Source organism: Euprymna scolopes, chromosome 46 (genome assembly GCF_053919585.1).
Source record: "Euprymna scolopes isolate OS-2025 chromosome 46, ASM5391958v1, whole genome shotgun sequence".
NCBI classification, from domain to species: domain Eukaryota; kingdom Metazoa; phylum Mollusca; class Cephalopoda; order Sepiida; family Sepiolidae; genus Euprymna; species Euprymna scolopes.
The window spans coordinates 150,212,127-150,229,611 of record NC_136527.1 but is presented as its reverse complement, the minus strand read 5'-3'; the positions used below and the strand labels follow the sequence as shown (position 1 = coordinate 150,229,611).

At 31.2% G+C, this 17,485-nt stretch overlaps 1 pseudogene; it reads left to right on the top strand.

The window, feature by feature from the left end:
- Window positions 1–16,868: 16,868 nt before the first annotated feature.
- LOC145271969 (U2 spliceosomal RNA) lies at window positions 16,869–17,001 on the top strand (annotated as a pseudogene).
- The last annotated feature ends 484 nt before the right edge of the window (window positions 17,002–17,485 follow it).

The following is a 17,485-nucleotide window of genomic DNA, read 5'->3' as shown; positions in this document are numbered from 1 at the left end:
ATTCAAGTATATTTCTTTCTTGATAGTTTAATTTGCATTAAAGTATATTTCTTTCTTGATAGTGTACTTTGTATTCAAGTATATTTCTTTCTTGATAGTTTACTTTGTATTCAAGTATATTTCTTTCTTGATAGTTTACTTTGTATTCAAGTATATTTCTTTCTTAATAGTTTACTTTGTACTCAAGTATATTTCTTGATAATTTAATTTGTATTCAAGTATATTTCTTTCTTAATAGTTTAATTTGCATTAAAGTATATTTCTTTCTTGATAGTTTACTTTGTATTCAAGTATATTTCTTTCTTGATAGTTTAATTTGCATTGAAATATTTCTTTCTTGATAGTTTAATTTGCATTAAAGTATATTTCTTTCTTAATAGTTTACTTTGTATTCAAGACATTCCAAGATATTAAGAGTCCTTCTGTACCACTTCAGTCACCAAGATTAATTTATCTCTTTCTACAGTCTTTAAGGATGATTAATAAATCAATAGGTGATCCTTGGTGCCATAGCATTTCCTCCTGTTGTTCTTTTTATAGGTATGCTCCGGAGCAGAGGTTTTCGTAGATGTCTACAACCAGGACAGTGAAAACCTTGTATGTCATAGTTAGACAGCAGATGGGCCTATAATAACTATGTAGTGATTATAGTTGTTTCAGCCATATGTTTTGTAATTCTGGAATCTATTAAGCTTTTGTTTTAGAACTCCAGTGATTAGTCCTAGAATTTCCGGTTTGTAATCGTTGCTTTTAGCAATATTTTGGATCCATTTCATTATAGGCAACCTCATTTTCAAAGAGCGGCCTCCAATAATTCTTCATGTTTTTTCTGGATATTTTTTCATGGTTTCTAGATACCTATATCTAATAAGTTCAAAAGAAAGGACACACTTAGGGAGGTATTTTGGTGGTCAAGTCACTAAATAGAGATTAGCTGGTTTCCCGGCATAGCCCAGGATGTAATATAGATTTACTGAAATACATGTTCTAGCTGGTTTCTAGGCGTTGCCAGGGATGTAATATAGACACATTATGTTGTATATTACCTGTTCTCTTCTCCCTAAGGTAAAACAATTTCATATACATGCTGTAAATTACCTATGCTAGGGATAAAACATGAACAATACCAGTCCTAGGGTAGATAAAACAAATAATACATAGAGATGAAAGATTCCTCTCCCCTAAGAATAAAACATATGTTCAATATCTGCTTTTGTTTTTTCATTGTTTATACGGTCCCGAGCAACGCCGGGTAGCACTGCTAGTCTATATATATAAAAGCCAAACGTCTGTGTGTATGTATGTATGTATGTTTGTTTGTAACGCTAAAACTTTTGAACGACGGAAGTAAACTTGACAAATTTGGTATAATATTGAACCTTGATCACCCGGATGACAAATATCGAAATTTCACGTCAAACGGACAACTAGAAGGGGGGTGAACTGATAATTTTTCTCCCAGGGGGGCCCCCCAAAAACCTGTCATTTTAACGTCATTCATCACGTGTCACGTGACGTGACGTCAGCTCAGTAAAATGTCGGCTGCGCTGAGGTACATTTAAGCTGCCTTCGAGGAGTAATTGATACTATAACACAGTTAAATATTAGTTTTCGAGTCGAACCGTTATTACCATCGGATTTATCGCACTTCAAAAAGCAGAATCCCAAAATTACACGAAAATTGACGTAGGGAAAATGTTTTTATTTTATTTTGTTATTGTTTGCCTTTTTAGCTCTCGGTAGTAGAATAATCTTGTTTTTTATTTGAAACTTTCGCTATACTTGTTTTCTTTTCTATTTAGTCTTTTGGCAAGTGCTGCCCCCGAGTTCTGTCGCTATGTTTTTCAGGTCTTTTGTTCCATATTTTCCATTGAGTTCATAGATGATGTTCTTCAATGAGAACAACGAAACCTGATCCAACTCTGTGAAGGGTGGGTCACATGGAATTTGTCTATGTAGAGCAACATTAAACTTGTGGTTTATATTTAAGACAACTTTGGTTTCTTAAATGGTCTTATTTCTTCCAGTAGAAACTACTCGTCATTAACATTTGGCATTTCCTTGGGAATTGGAGCTGATGCTTGCAGTGCTTCACTTGTTTGTATTGGTAGCGAAGAACAGAGGTCCAGTTCGTGGTTATTTGGGGTTTTGTTTGTGGAAATGTCATTCAGTGTTGTGCAAGGCAGAGATTTTCAGTGTTTTTCTGTTGTGTTTAATCCTTAAACACCTTCTTGCTGTTGTGTTGCTGGGATCTTATTTTGGATAATGAGACAGTTCGTTTTCCTGGACAGAAATGGAAGAATCTTTCCCTCTAGTGCCCAAACCAGTATCTACTTTTCTTTCCGGGTCAACCGATTCCTTTTCTACGTGTTTTTCTCTTCCTTAATAGTAAGGTAGTTCTTTTCTACCTCCTCTTTTAGGGCTGCATTTAAAAAAAATGTTCTTCATATAGTTACATATCATCTAATGGTCGAAGATGGGCAACTAGTGTAGCTTTTCTTTCTTCAGTTTCTTTTAATTTCTCGAAATTTATTTAATGTTTTGCTCCACTTTTCAAACTCACACTATTTGTGATAACAAATAAGTAGTACCCTCTTTCAGCATCGGACTTGTATTCTTCTTTCTTTTGGTTACCAACGCCAGATGGCTTACCTTGGTTGTCCACTGTCATGCATGAAGAACCACTTTCAGAGTAAATGTTTAACCATTATTTGCCTCTCGCTGCCTGGTTTATAAACGATTTGAGGGTCCCTTTTAATCCTGGGTGCAAGCCTGCCAGCATTCTTTTGTGTTTTGTTTCATTTATTTTTATGATTTCCTCATTGTACACGGCTTTTTATGTCCCATTCAAATCTGCCCTTTATAGCTAAAGTATGTGATCCTGTCCTCAAACTTGGGGGCTTGAGGAAACAGTATTTCTTTGAACATTTAATAAGGATTTACATCTAATCAGAACTGTCATCATGTAAGATATTCGGACAATCTTCCGTACAGAGAGACCATAGGCACACAGGGCTAGTGCCTAACAGAGATTAAAGTTTCTCTCTCCAGTGTGAGTTCTCATATGTGTCACTAAACTTGACTTAGTAGAACAAGAATAGTCACACATTTTACAAGAATGTGGCTTTTCACCAGTGTGCGTTCTAATATGCTCAACTAAACTTGATCTAACAGAACAAGAATATCCACAAATCTCACAAGAATGTGGCTTTTCCCCAGTGTGTGTTCTCATATGTTTCACTAAACTTGATTTAGTAGAACAAGAATATTCACACACTTCACAAGAATGTGGCTTTTCACCAGTGTGAGTTCTAATATGGCCCACTAAACTTGATCTAACAGAACAAGAATATCCACACACTTCACAAGAATGTGGCTTTTCTCCGGTGTGCGTTCTCATGTGCTTCACCAAACTTGATTTTACAGAAAAAGAATGTTCACATATTTCACAAGTATGTGGCCTTTCCCCAGTGTGCATTTTCATGTGTGTTACTAAAGCTGATCTATCAGAAAAAGAACATCCACACACTGCACAAGTATATGGCTTTTCCCCAGTGTGCGTTCTCATATGCAACACTAATCTTGATTTAACAGAACAAGAATATCCACACATTTCACAAGAATAGGGCTTTTCCCCGGTATGAGTTCTCATATGCTTCACCAAACTTGATTTAACAGAAAAAGAATATCCACACACTTCACAAGAATGTGGTTTTTCCCCAGTGTGAGTTTTCATATGTGTTACTAATGTTGATCTAGCAGAAAAAGAATATCCACACACTGCACAAGTATATGGCTTTTCCCCGGTGTGAGTTCTTATATGTTTCACCAATCTGTATTTAGTAGAACAAGAATATCCACACACTTCACAGGAATATGGCTTTTCCCCCGTATGCTTTCTCCTATGCTCCACCAAACTTGATTTAGTAGAACAAGAATATCCACACACTTCACAAGAATATGGCTTTTCCCCAGTGTGAGTTCTCATATGTTCCACTAAACTTGATTTAACAGAACAGGAATATTCACACACTTCACAAGAATAAGGCTTTTCCCCAGTGTGCTTTCTCATATGAATTACTAACTTTGACTTTTCATAACAAGAATAGTCACACATTTTACAAGAATGTGGTTTTTCTCCAGTGTGTCTCTGTATATGTAACATTAAACTTGATTTTACTGAACAAGAAAATTCACATAATTTACATGAATATGGCTTTTCCCCAGTGTGAGTTCTTATATGTCTCACTAAACTAGTTTTATAAGAAAATGAATGTCCACACACTTCACAAGAATGTGGTTTTTTCTCACTGTCTTCCTGCATTGTGATTAAAATAAATCCTGAACCAAGATTAGCAACGTAGTTATAAATATTTTCTCCTGACATTAAAGTTTAGATTCACACATGGTAAAGCAAGCAATCTATAAAAGATTATTGTATTTTCTAGTGTTACTTATTTAAGAGATATTTCTTGGTTCTATGGTTTAATAACTACATAAAATATTGTCCATTCAAAAGCTTTTTACTTTTCTACAATTTGTTGTTCTATCCTTTTATACATTTTCATTTATTGGAACATTAACACACATTTCATAAATACATTTGAGATTAGTTATTCTCTCTACTATTTCTGTTGATTAATTAAATGGTAGGATTTATAGAAATAACTTTTCCTACACATACCTCTGTTATCTTCTATATAAGGCAATACTTTTCTAAAGAATAATGTTTAAAGAAAATTATAATCCATTAAAATTCAATGACGGCGTTCAAGCAGGAACATCTGTAAATAAAAACAAATAATTGATGTCAATATATTAATTATAGTCGATCACATATTAGTATTCTGATTATTTATTTCTACAAGTATTATTGCATTGTTTGTTTATTTTTATGAATGTTATTGCATTGATTGTTTATTTTTGGAATGTTATTGTATTGATTATTTATTTTTTAATGTTATTTGCATTGATTATTTATTTTTTAAATGTTATTTGCATTGATTATTTATTTTTTTATGTTATTTGCATTGACTGTTTGTTTTTAATTTTATTGTATTGGTTGTTTAATTGTATGAATTTTATTGCATTGATTATTTATTTTTTTAATGTTATTTGCATTGATTATTTATTTTTTAATGTTATTTGCATTGATTATTTATTTTTTTAATGTTATTTGCATTAATTATTTATTTTTTAATGTTATTTGCATTGACTGTTTGTTTTTAATTTTATTGTATTGGTTGTTTAATTGTATGAATTTTATTGCATTGATTATTTATTTTTTAATGTTATTTGCATTGATTATTTATTTTTTAATGTTATTTGCATTGATTATTTATTTTTTAATGTTATTTGCTTTATTTATTTTTTAATGTTATTTGCATTGACTGTTTGTTTTTAATTTTATTGTATTGGTTGTTTAATTGTATGAATTTTATTGCACTGATTATTTATTTTTTAATGTTATTTGCAATGATTATTTATTTTTTAAATGTTATTTGCATTGATTATTTATTTTTTTATGTTATTTGCATTGACTGTTTTTAATGTTATTGTATTGGTTGTTTAATTGTATTAATTTTATTGCATTGATTATTTATGTTTTAATGTTATTTGCATTGATTATTTATTTTTTAATGTTATTTGTATTGATTATTTATTTTTTAATGTTATTTGCATTGATTATTTATTTTTTAATGTTATTTGCATTGATTATTTTTTAATGTTATTTGCATTGACTGTTTGTTTTTAATTTTATTGTATTGGTTGTTTAATTGTATGAATTTTATTGCATTGATTATTTATTTTTTTAATGTTATTTGCATTGATTATTTATTTTTTAATGTTATTTGCATTGATTATTTATTTTTTTATGTTATTTGCATTGACTGTTTGTTTTTAATTTTATTGTATTGGTTGTTTAATTGTATGAATTTTATTGCATTGATTATTTATTTTTTAATGTTATTTGCATTGATTATTTATTTTTTAATGTTATTTGCATTGATTATTTATTTTTAATGTTATTTGCATTATTTATTTTTTAATGTTATTTGCATTGACTGTTTGTTTTTAATTTTATTGTATTGGTTGTTTAATTGTATGAATTTTATTGCACTGATTATTTATTTTTTAATGTTATTTGTATTGATTATTTATGTTTTAATGTTATTTGCATTGATTATTTATTTTTTAATGTTATTTGCATTGATTATTTATTTTTTAATGTTATTTGCATTATTTATTTTTTAATGTTATTTGCATTGACTGTTTGTTTTTAATTTTATTGTATTGGTTGTTTAATTGTATGAATTTTATTGCATTGATTATTTATTTTTTTAATGTTATTTGCATTGATTATTTATTTTTTAATGTTATTTGCATTGATTATTTATTTTTTAATGTTATTTGCATTGATTATTTATTTTTTAATGTTATTTGCATTGATTATTTATTTTTTAATGTTATTTGCATTGACTGTTTGTTTTTAATTTTATTGTATTGGTTGTTTAATTGTATGAATTTTATTGCATTGATTGTTTATTTTTTAATGTTATTTGCATTGATTATTCATTTTTTTAATGTTATTTGCATTGATTATTTATTTTTTAATGTTATTTTCATTGATTATTTATTTTTTAATGTTATTTGCATTGACTGTTTGTTTTTAATTTTATTGTATTGGTTGTTTAATTGTATGAATTTTATTGTATTGATTATTTACTTTTTTGAATGTCATTGCATTGATTATTTTTTTTTATATTATGTCATTGATTGTTTATTTCTGTGAATTTCATTGCATTGATTGTATATTTTTGTGAATGTTATTGCATTTATTGTTTATTTTTGTGAATGTTATTGCGTTGACTATTTTTTAATGTTATTGCATTGATTGTTTATTTTTGTGAATGTCATTGCATTGATCATTTTTTAATGTTATTGCATTGATTGTTTACTTTTGTGAATGTTATTGCATTGATTATTTTTTAATGTTATTGCATTGATTGTTTATTTTTGTGAATGTTATTGCATTGATTATTTTTTAATGTTATTGCATTGATTGTTTATTTTTGTGAATGTTATTGCGTTGATTATTTTTTAATGTTATTGCATTGATTGTTTATTTTTGTGAATGTTATTGCGTTGATTATTCTTGTGAATGTTATTGCATTGATTATTTTTTAATATTATTGCATTGATTTTTTTTTGTGAATGTTATTCCATTGATTATTTTTTAATATTATTGCATTGATTGTTTATTTTGTGAATGTCATTGCATTGATTATTTTTTAATGTTATTGCATTGATTGTTTATTTTTGTGAATGTTATTGCATTGATTATTTTTTAATGTTATTGCATTGATTGTTTATTTTTGTGAATGTTATTGCGTTGATTATTCTTGTGAATGTTATTGCATTGATTATTTTTTAATATTATTGCATTGATTTTTTTTTGTGAATGTTATTCCATTGATTATTTTTTAATATTATTGCATTGATTGTTTATTTTGTGAATGTCATTGCATTGATTATTTTTTAATGTTATTGCATTGATTGTTTATTTTTGTGAATGTTATTGCATTGATTATTTTTTAATGTTATTGCATTGATTGTTTATTTTTGTGAATGTTATTGCGTTGATTATTCTTGTGAATGTTATTGCATTGATTATTTTTTAATATTATTGCATTGATTTTTTTTGTGAATGTTATTGCATTGACTATTTTTTAATATTATTGCATTGATTTTTTTTTATTTTTGGGAATGTTAATGCATTGTTTGTTTTTTGTTGTGAATGTTATTGCATTGAAAACATAAAAATTAATTAAAAAATTTATGAAACACATTAGAAAAATAATCGGCACAAAAACGAATTCATAAACATAGCTTTATTTTGGTGTCTTAAACTTATCCCCCACATTTTTTCTGATGAGGAGACTATTTTCTAAGACAAAATCTGTTCTGTTACTTTTTTACTCATGCCATGTTTAATGTTCGTGCAAAATTTCAAAAAATTCCAAGGCATAGTTATTGAGAAAACAGACGAACGAACAAGGGTGAATTTGCAGGTCCACTCTCCTTTTGTCAGGGGACAAACAAATAGAAAAAAAGGGTTTTTAATATGAATATCAATACACAAAAATGTCAAAATTTATACAAGTATAGATTTGCTTAAAACTCTTAAAATATATAATGTACATTATTATTTATTAATTCATTTGAAAGTATATTCATTTTCGAACAAAAAGTTCCTTTGTTTTTAAAATATGACGATTTTAGCAGAACACCCTTGAAATCTGTGATTATCCAACGTGTTTTATTGATCCATTGCTAGTTAAACTCCATTCAGTCTAGAGAGACAATGGACACCCTCTAAATAATAAAATGAAGATCGTACACTCAAGTTGAGTTTGTTTGTTTTTCCTTTTGAAACTGATACATAATTTACAATTATTAATCTTTTTACTCAATATTAATATAGCTCTAGGATATATATACCTATTGAGCTTGTTATATATCTATGGACACTGTTCTTTTAATAATATTAACGCATTAATACATTAAAATAAACTCTGCTCTTCAGACTCCAGGTCTAATTTCCTCTATAAAATATTAATGAAATCAAAGTGATGTAGTGTTTACCTTATATATTTTTTATTACATTTTCACCCAAACAAGGATCATTGCCACTTTGGTGTAGGGGGCTACTATCAGGGGCAACAATTACTGGGATACTATCATGGGATTTGGGCAGCAAGATGTCGGTTCACGTTACACTAGAACTTCTGCATGTCAGTACAGTTGGGGAAGCAGTGGCCTGGAATGGAATTCCAGAGTTTAGCGGTGCTCGGGGAAGAAACTACTGGAGTAGAAAGATCTTTTACATCTAGGGATCTCTACTGTGTGGGGGTGGAATTTAGCAGCCTGTCGGCAGAGTGATGCAACATTTCGTCGGTAGAACAGATGTTGAAGCTTAGATGCCAGTTCAGGGCCTATCATATTGGCGACTCTCTATTGAACATTGTCTAGGAGCGAGAGACTAATAGCAGATGCACCAGCCCAAAATGTGACAGCAATACTCCATACATGGGCGAATGGTGGCCTTATAGAGGTACAGGATACTTTCGAGTGTTAGTAGTTTTCTAGCATGGTAGAGAGAGCCTACCTTCTTTGCAGTGGCCCTGACAACGCTTTCAATGTAATTGTTCCAACTCGTGCTCCCTGTAAACGTTAGGCCAAGCAGTTTGAAAGATGTACTCTCAGATAAAGAGTCGTTGGCCATAGCTATTGGTGGTAGAGAAGGTTTCTTGTAATTATTGAAGGAAACCAGTTTAGTCTTGGCAGCATTGAATGTGACCATCCATTTTTGTCCCCATTCCACTACAGATTGGAGGTCATCCTCTAGTGTTCTTGCCATTTCTTTAGATATATGTTCATTTGTTTTCCTGTCGTGTCTGTTATAGAGTGTGGTGTCATCAGCATATATATCCATCTCAGAGGCAATTTTGTCGGGGAGGTCATTAATGAATATTAGGAACAACACTCCAAGAGGTCCAAGGATAGACCCCTGAGGCACTCCCGCATTTATATCATATTGTTTAGATGTACAACCGTCGAGGACAACCTGGATTTTTCTCTTATCTAAGAAGGATTTAATTATGTTAAGTGTTCTACCAGTGATACCGTATGATCTAATTTTCCTGAGGAGACACTCATGCCATACCCTGTCAAAAGCCTTAGATATATCTAGAGCTACTGCTCAGCCCTCCCCCGCTTTGTCCAGTGAATGGTATATACGTTCAGAGATTACAGTGAGGATGTCTGCTGTGGAACAGGGTTGTCTAAATCCATATTGTTTGTCAGTCAGAAGTTTAGCATCTGTAAGGTGATGGACTAGAGCATGGTTAATTAAGGTCTCAAATATTTTGGCGAAAGGTTGGAGGAGGCTAATGGGGCGATAATTAGATGGGTCAGTTCTTTCACCAGAATTCTTGAATACTGGTACAACAGAAGCAGTTTTCCAACAGTCTGGAAAGCAAGATTCATTAAGGCATTTGTTGTAGAGTTTCGAGAGAACTGGAGCTACTTCGGCTGAGCACTTTTTTAATAGCACAGCTGGGATGAGATCGGGTTTACATGCTTTTGAAGTGCAAAGGTTTTTTATGATAGCATGCACCTGAGCAGGGGTGATTTTTAGATCGTCTAGCATGGCGTCTGTCCGCAAAAGAAAGTCCGGCAGAGAGTGGTTGGAAGGGTCCAGTGTGGAGTTTGAGGCAAACCGACTAGCAAGCATATTAGCCTTGTCGGTTGCTGAGCAAACAACCTCGTGATTGTTGGAATTGTTGATTGCCCATTATTTACTACACTGTTGTAGTTTTCCAGAAGTCACGCATTCCTAATTTTTGGGCTTCGATGCGTCTTTTAGTGGTTTCAATAAATTCTCTATTAGCTGTCACTATTTCTTTCTTAATGTTACTTCTAGCTTCTATATACTTCTGTCTGTTTGAAATGGACTTATGTCAGTTAAATCTGTGGTATGCATGCTGCCTTTGAGCAATGGCAGTTATGCAAGTAGAAATAAACCATTGGGGAGAGTGGGGCTTGCTATAAAATTTCCGCATGGGAACATATGCTTTAATATCCGTTCTGAACCATTCAGTGGTCTCATTTGCGCACTGTTCAGCAGGAAGAGAAATAATATTTCCCCATGGGGCGTCTCTGATAAAATTTCTGATGGCTTCCCAGTCAGCCTTTTTATAATATCTCGTTGTTTTGAGAAATGGCTCTTCAGTTTTGGGTCTAGAGTTTAGGGCGATTGCGACCATTATCACTGCATGATGAGCATTCCTGAGTGGGCTGTCAGCATTTGTTATACAATCCTCGGGAACTGTGGTCAGGAAAAGATCTAGAAGTAATGCGTGTTGTTCTTGCTGGTCAGGGAAACAGGTTGGAAACGTAACCATTTTTGATAGGGAGTGAGATATAGCGAAGCTATGTGTTGTGCTGCCCGCTGCATCTGTGTAGGTAGAGAATCCAATCCAGTTTTTGTGGTGGAAATTGAAGTCACCAAATACATGTACTTGTGCGCTAGTGTCGAGGGAGAGTGCTGTGTCTATGCTGTCAGAGACTTTGTTAATTATGGCACCATCCTGGGCCGAGGAAGAGCGGTAGAGAAAATAAAAATAGCTAATGTTATGTTGTATGTTTAGTCTAAAGCACATAAAGGCTTGATCGTCTGATTCTAGGTTTATTTCTCTAGTCAAGGGGAGGGTGTTACGAATGTAGACTCCAAGTCCATGCATATGTCTGTCCGAGTCCTTACAGTAGAGTGGGAGATATCCAGGCATGTTAAAGTAGTTAGAAGGGATGGAGGAGTGTAGGTTAGTCTCGCTTAGTGCTAAGATATGCAGGGTGTTTGTTAGGAGAAATGCTTCGACATCATTTAAATTTTTTCTAACCTCACGGATGTTCGTAAATGCAAGGGAGAAGGCAGGTTGGTTTTGTTTGAGTTTGGGTCTGGTTTTAGCGTAATTTTGTATTGTACTGTCATTTTTTTTAGAGTTTCAGTTTAGGTAAGGGATGCTGAACAAGTGGTTATGCAGAATACCAGACATGCAACACAAGCAAACCATCAGTTGTCCTTCCATCTACTAGGATTGTGGCCTCGGGATAACCCACTGGGGATGAGTGCAGGGTCCCTTTCCATGCGCGACATGGCACAACAAACAACCCAATATTATACAACTGTTGATGGAGCAGCCGCTCTAACCGCTACAAAAGCGTAAGGGCTCCTGTACTACCAGTCGGGAACAGCAGCCAAAAACTGTCTATCCAGTACCCTCAACCCATCAGACGATGGTCAACCCAATCTACTTGTACTGGCATTATGACATTCAAGCACTCCCAAGTGCCCAGTTTAGGGCATGGGATGTGTCGGGAGTGGGGAAAACGGGGTTCATTCCCTAGTTAGGAAACAAGGTCGACCACTGAAAATCTGTCGACTCCCTGTAATTCGACCTCTACACCTAGCTAATAGGCAAAGAAGGAGTATGGAAGCCAGGCGATAGACAGAGCCTATATACTCCTTAAGCAGTTTAGGTTTGCAGACCGGTAATTTGTTTGAGTCAGCATCTCTAGGAAGGTTGTTATCCAAGACTGGAGAGGCCTTCTTCCCCTTAGGTTTAGCTTCAGAGTTTTTACTCTCCTAGACGGATGACCCGGAAGATCTACGGGTCCATCAGAACTGAGGTTTTCCCCACGCCTGAGTCCTAATCCAGGTATTTCTGCTCCCCTGTGTTGGTGGTTAATGTTAACGGGTTAGTTTAAAAGGGTTATATATTAACTGAATGCAATGGTAAACTTCAAACTTGTATAAATAGCAGTATTTATATATAGATAATTTAATGCAAACTGAATAAAAAATCTCAATACGCAATAGATAGTAGAGCATATAAGAGAAATAAAATTAAAACTGTAAGTTGAACTTTACAATAAAAATTTATTGCTCGATTGAATACTCCAAAAAATCAATTTAAAAAGTCCTTATTCTGCAGAGTTTCAAAGAATGCTATTCTTTTTATTCTTCTCATCAGAGACCATAAAGAAATCAGCAAATTATATTTGTAGCAATGCTAGAATTCGCTAGTTATGGCATTAAGTAAAACCGCAATTTATAGTATTTATAAATTGCCAAGAAGTGAAAAAATGTTGGACATGTAAAAAAATAAAAATAAATAAAAACAAACCGCACATAATATTTCAGCTTGCATGAAAATTCTCTCAAGTTGAATTGAAATGCTAAAATAGTTCTTTAGAGAGAATGGAGTCCAACATTAAGTCCAGCGTCATGATGCATATAATTCGATTGGGAAGCTTTCAAAACAGCTGAAATAATGAAAATTGTTTTTTTTCCGGACAGTGCAGTAGCCCAAAGAGAAGTGGAGGACAATTTTTTAGGAGAGAGACCAGTGCTTTGGAAAGAGGTTTTCACAGAGTGTTGCCATATTGCAAGATGACTTTAGCAACACTGTTTTTATTCAACAAGTCTGAGAACCTTCATTTAAGAACTATTACAGCAAACTTTACCGAAGATTAAATTGTATTTTCTTCAGATACCATGTTTTACGAAAATGTTGAAATATGTTGGAATTTAAATTTGTGACACCAGTTTTAATAATTTTTTAATACATTTTTGTAAAGAATAATCAAATTTATTGGATAGTTGAAGATAAACTTAAAATAAATTTATTTCTTGAGAGTGGAAATGTTTGTGTTGCCTATATTTGACTAATGTTATTCCTTTTCATATACAGCTGCATATAATTTCCTGTTTACAAATTATTTGCTTTCAACCGTTCGCTTTTAATTCTGAACTAAAACATGTATGAATTGTAAACTTTTCAAAAAGTTCAAACAGGTTTTTCCTATTCTATAGAAACATTACTCTGATTTAATCTTTCAAAAAGATGTTTTCAAACTTTCTTACTATTGTTTACCAACTCGATGAGAAAAAGAAAACGATTGAGCTCATAGAGCTTTTAACATTTCTAAAGCATTTTTTTTACACAGGCATCATCACATCAAGGCTAAGAGGCCACTCAAGGATAAGGGTTAAAGAGTGTACAGTAGAAATTGGAAAATATATTAATCATTAGTAATGAAAATTCTGTAAATTTGTTAACTTATATGGAACGGCTCATCAAGAACTTATTTACTTTAGACTTGAACACAACCATATTGTACTCACCCGGAAAGCGGGAAGATGGAAGACAATTCCAAAGGCGCACAGTTCTAAGAAAGAAGCTTTGTTCATGGAATCTACGTTTAGGTTTAGGCACAGATAAAGAGTGGGGGGAATTAATGATAGTTTTCAGCTAGACGAGTGATTCTTGTGAAAGTTTGGCGAGCATACTTCTATAGAAAAATTACATCCTTCAAAAAGATGATTTTAGTTGTTTTTAACCTTTATTAATACTGCTTAAACGCATTTTTATATTTTCCAGAAAATAATTGAAGCAGCTTATTATTAATTCAAAGGTTAACTTACCCGTCTAGTAAGAAAAGACCAGTTTTTGAGGACTTGTATTTCTTAAAAACATTCCTTTTCAAGGCTTGTGTTGAAATAGGCACTTTTCTACCAAACTGGACATATGTTTTTGTGTTTTTATTCAATGTAACATGTTTATTCAGCTCGAAAAACATAGTGTTTACCGATGTATTGGAAAATTCAAAATGGCGCTCGATTCTCTCTTTAACACGGTAAGTTTGAGAAAAGGTGTTATAAATATAAAACTATACAAAATACTGTTAAAATCCTACCGAATATATGTCAGCCTATGTCACAGTAACATATATTGAGCGATTTTCTAACAGTATTTGTCTAGTTTTTTATTTATAACACCTTTTCTCAAACTTACCGTGTTAAAGAGAGAGTCGGGCGCCATTTTGAATTTTCCAATACATCGGTAAACCCTGTATATTTTTCGAGCTGAAGAAACATGTTACATTCAATAAAAACACAAAAAATATATCGAGTTTGGTAGAAAAGTAACTTATCTTGCCTTTGATAACATTTATTTGTTATATATTTGTTTTCTGACAACTTTTTCGAATCTATGTGTACAGTAATACAAACCTGAAAATTTTATTTAATTTTACAATGGATAAACTTCTGTTTACATTGTACAAATACCGGTGTCGACCGAATACGTCCCTTCAATTGGTTACATGGTTCGAAGATATTTATTTGTACAACTAAACAGCAAATCTGCCGGATTGCAATCAAAATAAACTTAATTTAATATTTAAACAATTTAAAAAGTTATTGAATGGAAGTTTTTACAAGTGTAAAGAAAAAAAAAAGACAAAATAAAAAAACTTACCTTTCATTCCAGGAATTCGATAGAAAAAAAAAAAACAAGATAAATTCGTTTTTTCTTGTGTTTAAAACAGAAAAATTGTCTTGTTTATTAGAATTCCTTTCATAAATTGAAACAACTATTTTTGCGTGTGTCTAATTAATTAAGAAATAAAATATATGAAAATATAAAAGAATTAAAATTTAAAGATGAAAAACACAATTTAAACGTGAAAGTATGCAAAGAGAAAATTACCTGCAAAGAACAATGAATTTAGGTCATTGTAAAACGGTGTAATCATTATTTCGTTCCTCGTGTAAAAATGTCCGGTGATTTGTTTAATGTGCCGAATTGTTTTCCTATTAAAGTGAGAACGATAATCCAATATTAGTCCAAATAATTAAAATAATCATATAAAAAAACTGACAAAGTAAATATTTCACATAAAAAACTCAAATAAGAGGGGAAATTGCTCCAAAGTACAAATGAATTTTGATTATGCATTAGTAAATGTATGCGAATTTGTTTTCCTATCATGTTCGTTAACGTTTAATAAATAAATATATAAATAAATATTAAGACAAATTTTCCTATGATGTTCGTTAACGTTTAATAAATAAATAAATAAATATTAAGACAAGTTTTCCTATGATATTCGTCAACGTTTAATAAATAAATAAATATTAAGACACATTTTCCTATGATGTTCGTTAACGATTATTAAATAAATAAATAAATAAATAAATATTAAGACAAATTTTCCTATGATGTTCATTAACGATTATGAAATAAATAAATAAATAAATATTAAGACAAATTTTCCTATGATGTTCGTTAACGTTTAATAAATGAATAAATAAATAAATAAATATTAAGACACATTTTCCTATAACGTTCATTAACGATTATTAAATAAATAAATAGTAAGACAAATTTTCCTATGATGTTCATTAACGATTATTAAATAAATAAATAAATAAATATTAAGACAAATTTTCCTATGATGTTCGTTAACGATTATTAAATAAATAAATAAATAAATATAAAGACAAATTTTCCTATGATGTTCGTTAACGTTTAATAAATGAATAAATAAATAAATAAATAAATATTAAGACAAATTTTCCTATGATGTTCGTTAACGATTATTAAATAAATAAATAAATAAATATATATTAAGATAAATTTTCCTATGATGTCCGTTAACGTTTAATAAATGAATAAATAAATAAATAAATATTAAGACAAATTTTCTATGATATTCGTTAACGTTTAATAAATAAGACAAATTTTCCTCTGATGTTCGTTAACGTTTTATAAATGAATAAATAAATAAATATTAAGACAAATTTTCCTATAATGTTCATTAACGTTTAATAAATAAATAAATAAATAAATAAATATTAGGGACACGTAAGAATCCTTGTGACAACAAGATCACGGTGTAGCATTTGTTCTGATACTACACTTTATATTTTCTGTCCTTGTTCAGTGAAGGAGAAATCTTTCAGGACTTAGAAAAATTTAATTTTTGTTCCTATCTAGAGTTCCTCTTTTCGGGGAGCTGGATTTTCTTCACATTAAAACCGACTTTATATCTACCTCTTAGGGAGGCAAATAAATAAGTACAACAGATACAATTTTTTTTGTCTTTGTTAATAGTTATACTATTAAAACCAACCTTGTGGGGAGGCAAGTAAATAGGAATAATATATAAAATCTTGTTATATTATTGAAAAACGTTCAAGGACAAAAATAAGCATAAGCCAAGCTTTAACCGAACAACAAATAATTAATAATTCATTAATGCAAAAATAAATAAATAATTAAATCAACAAAAAAAAAAAAAAAAAAAAAAAACAGAAAATGTACTTCTCTAATTTACTGCGGAGTTTTCCAAGGCAAATCAGTTCCTTCACGTTTACTGTTCATAAGTATTTCTATTATAAATCGATTATTGAACTCAAATATAAGAAAAAAAAACAATATTCTGTATTTCTACTTACACTTAACTCTTGGCCTTTTGGTCAAGATCAAAGTGTAGTATCTGTTCTTCAGATGCTGCACTTCCATTTCTCGTTCTCTTTCAGTGGAGGAGAAATCCTTCACGACTGAGACAATTTTTATTTTTGTACCTTTTCTCCACGTTAAAAAAACGACCCTGGTGTCTAACTCTGTCCCGTGGGGAGGCATAGTAAATAGGTACACTTAACTAGGCACCGCCAAAACTGGGGGGGGGGGGCAGGTCAGTACTTTTTTGACGGGCCGTCTTTTTAAAAATCTACCAAAAATCAGGTAATTATCCGATCAATACGAAATTTTCAGCGATTATTAGGAGAAGAATGAACTTTATAACAGTGTACTTAAACGATATCTATATATATATATATTTTGCTTACAACCCCCCCCTTGTTATGAAGTGGGAACAAATATGCTTAAAATAATCATCTGAAACTGAACACAAGATAGTGTGTTGTTGTAAGGGACAGACTTATAGATAAAAAAAAAAAAAAATGTTTGCATACCTTATTTTGACGTCTGAATATCAGAACTTGGATTGTGTTTAATTATCCCGCTTTTGAGTTTTGAAGTGTGAAATTCGGTGAATATGTTAAGTAAAATAA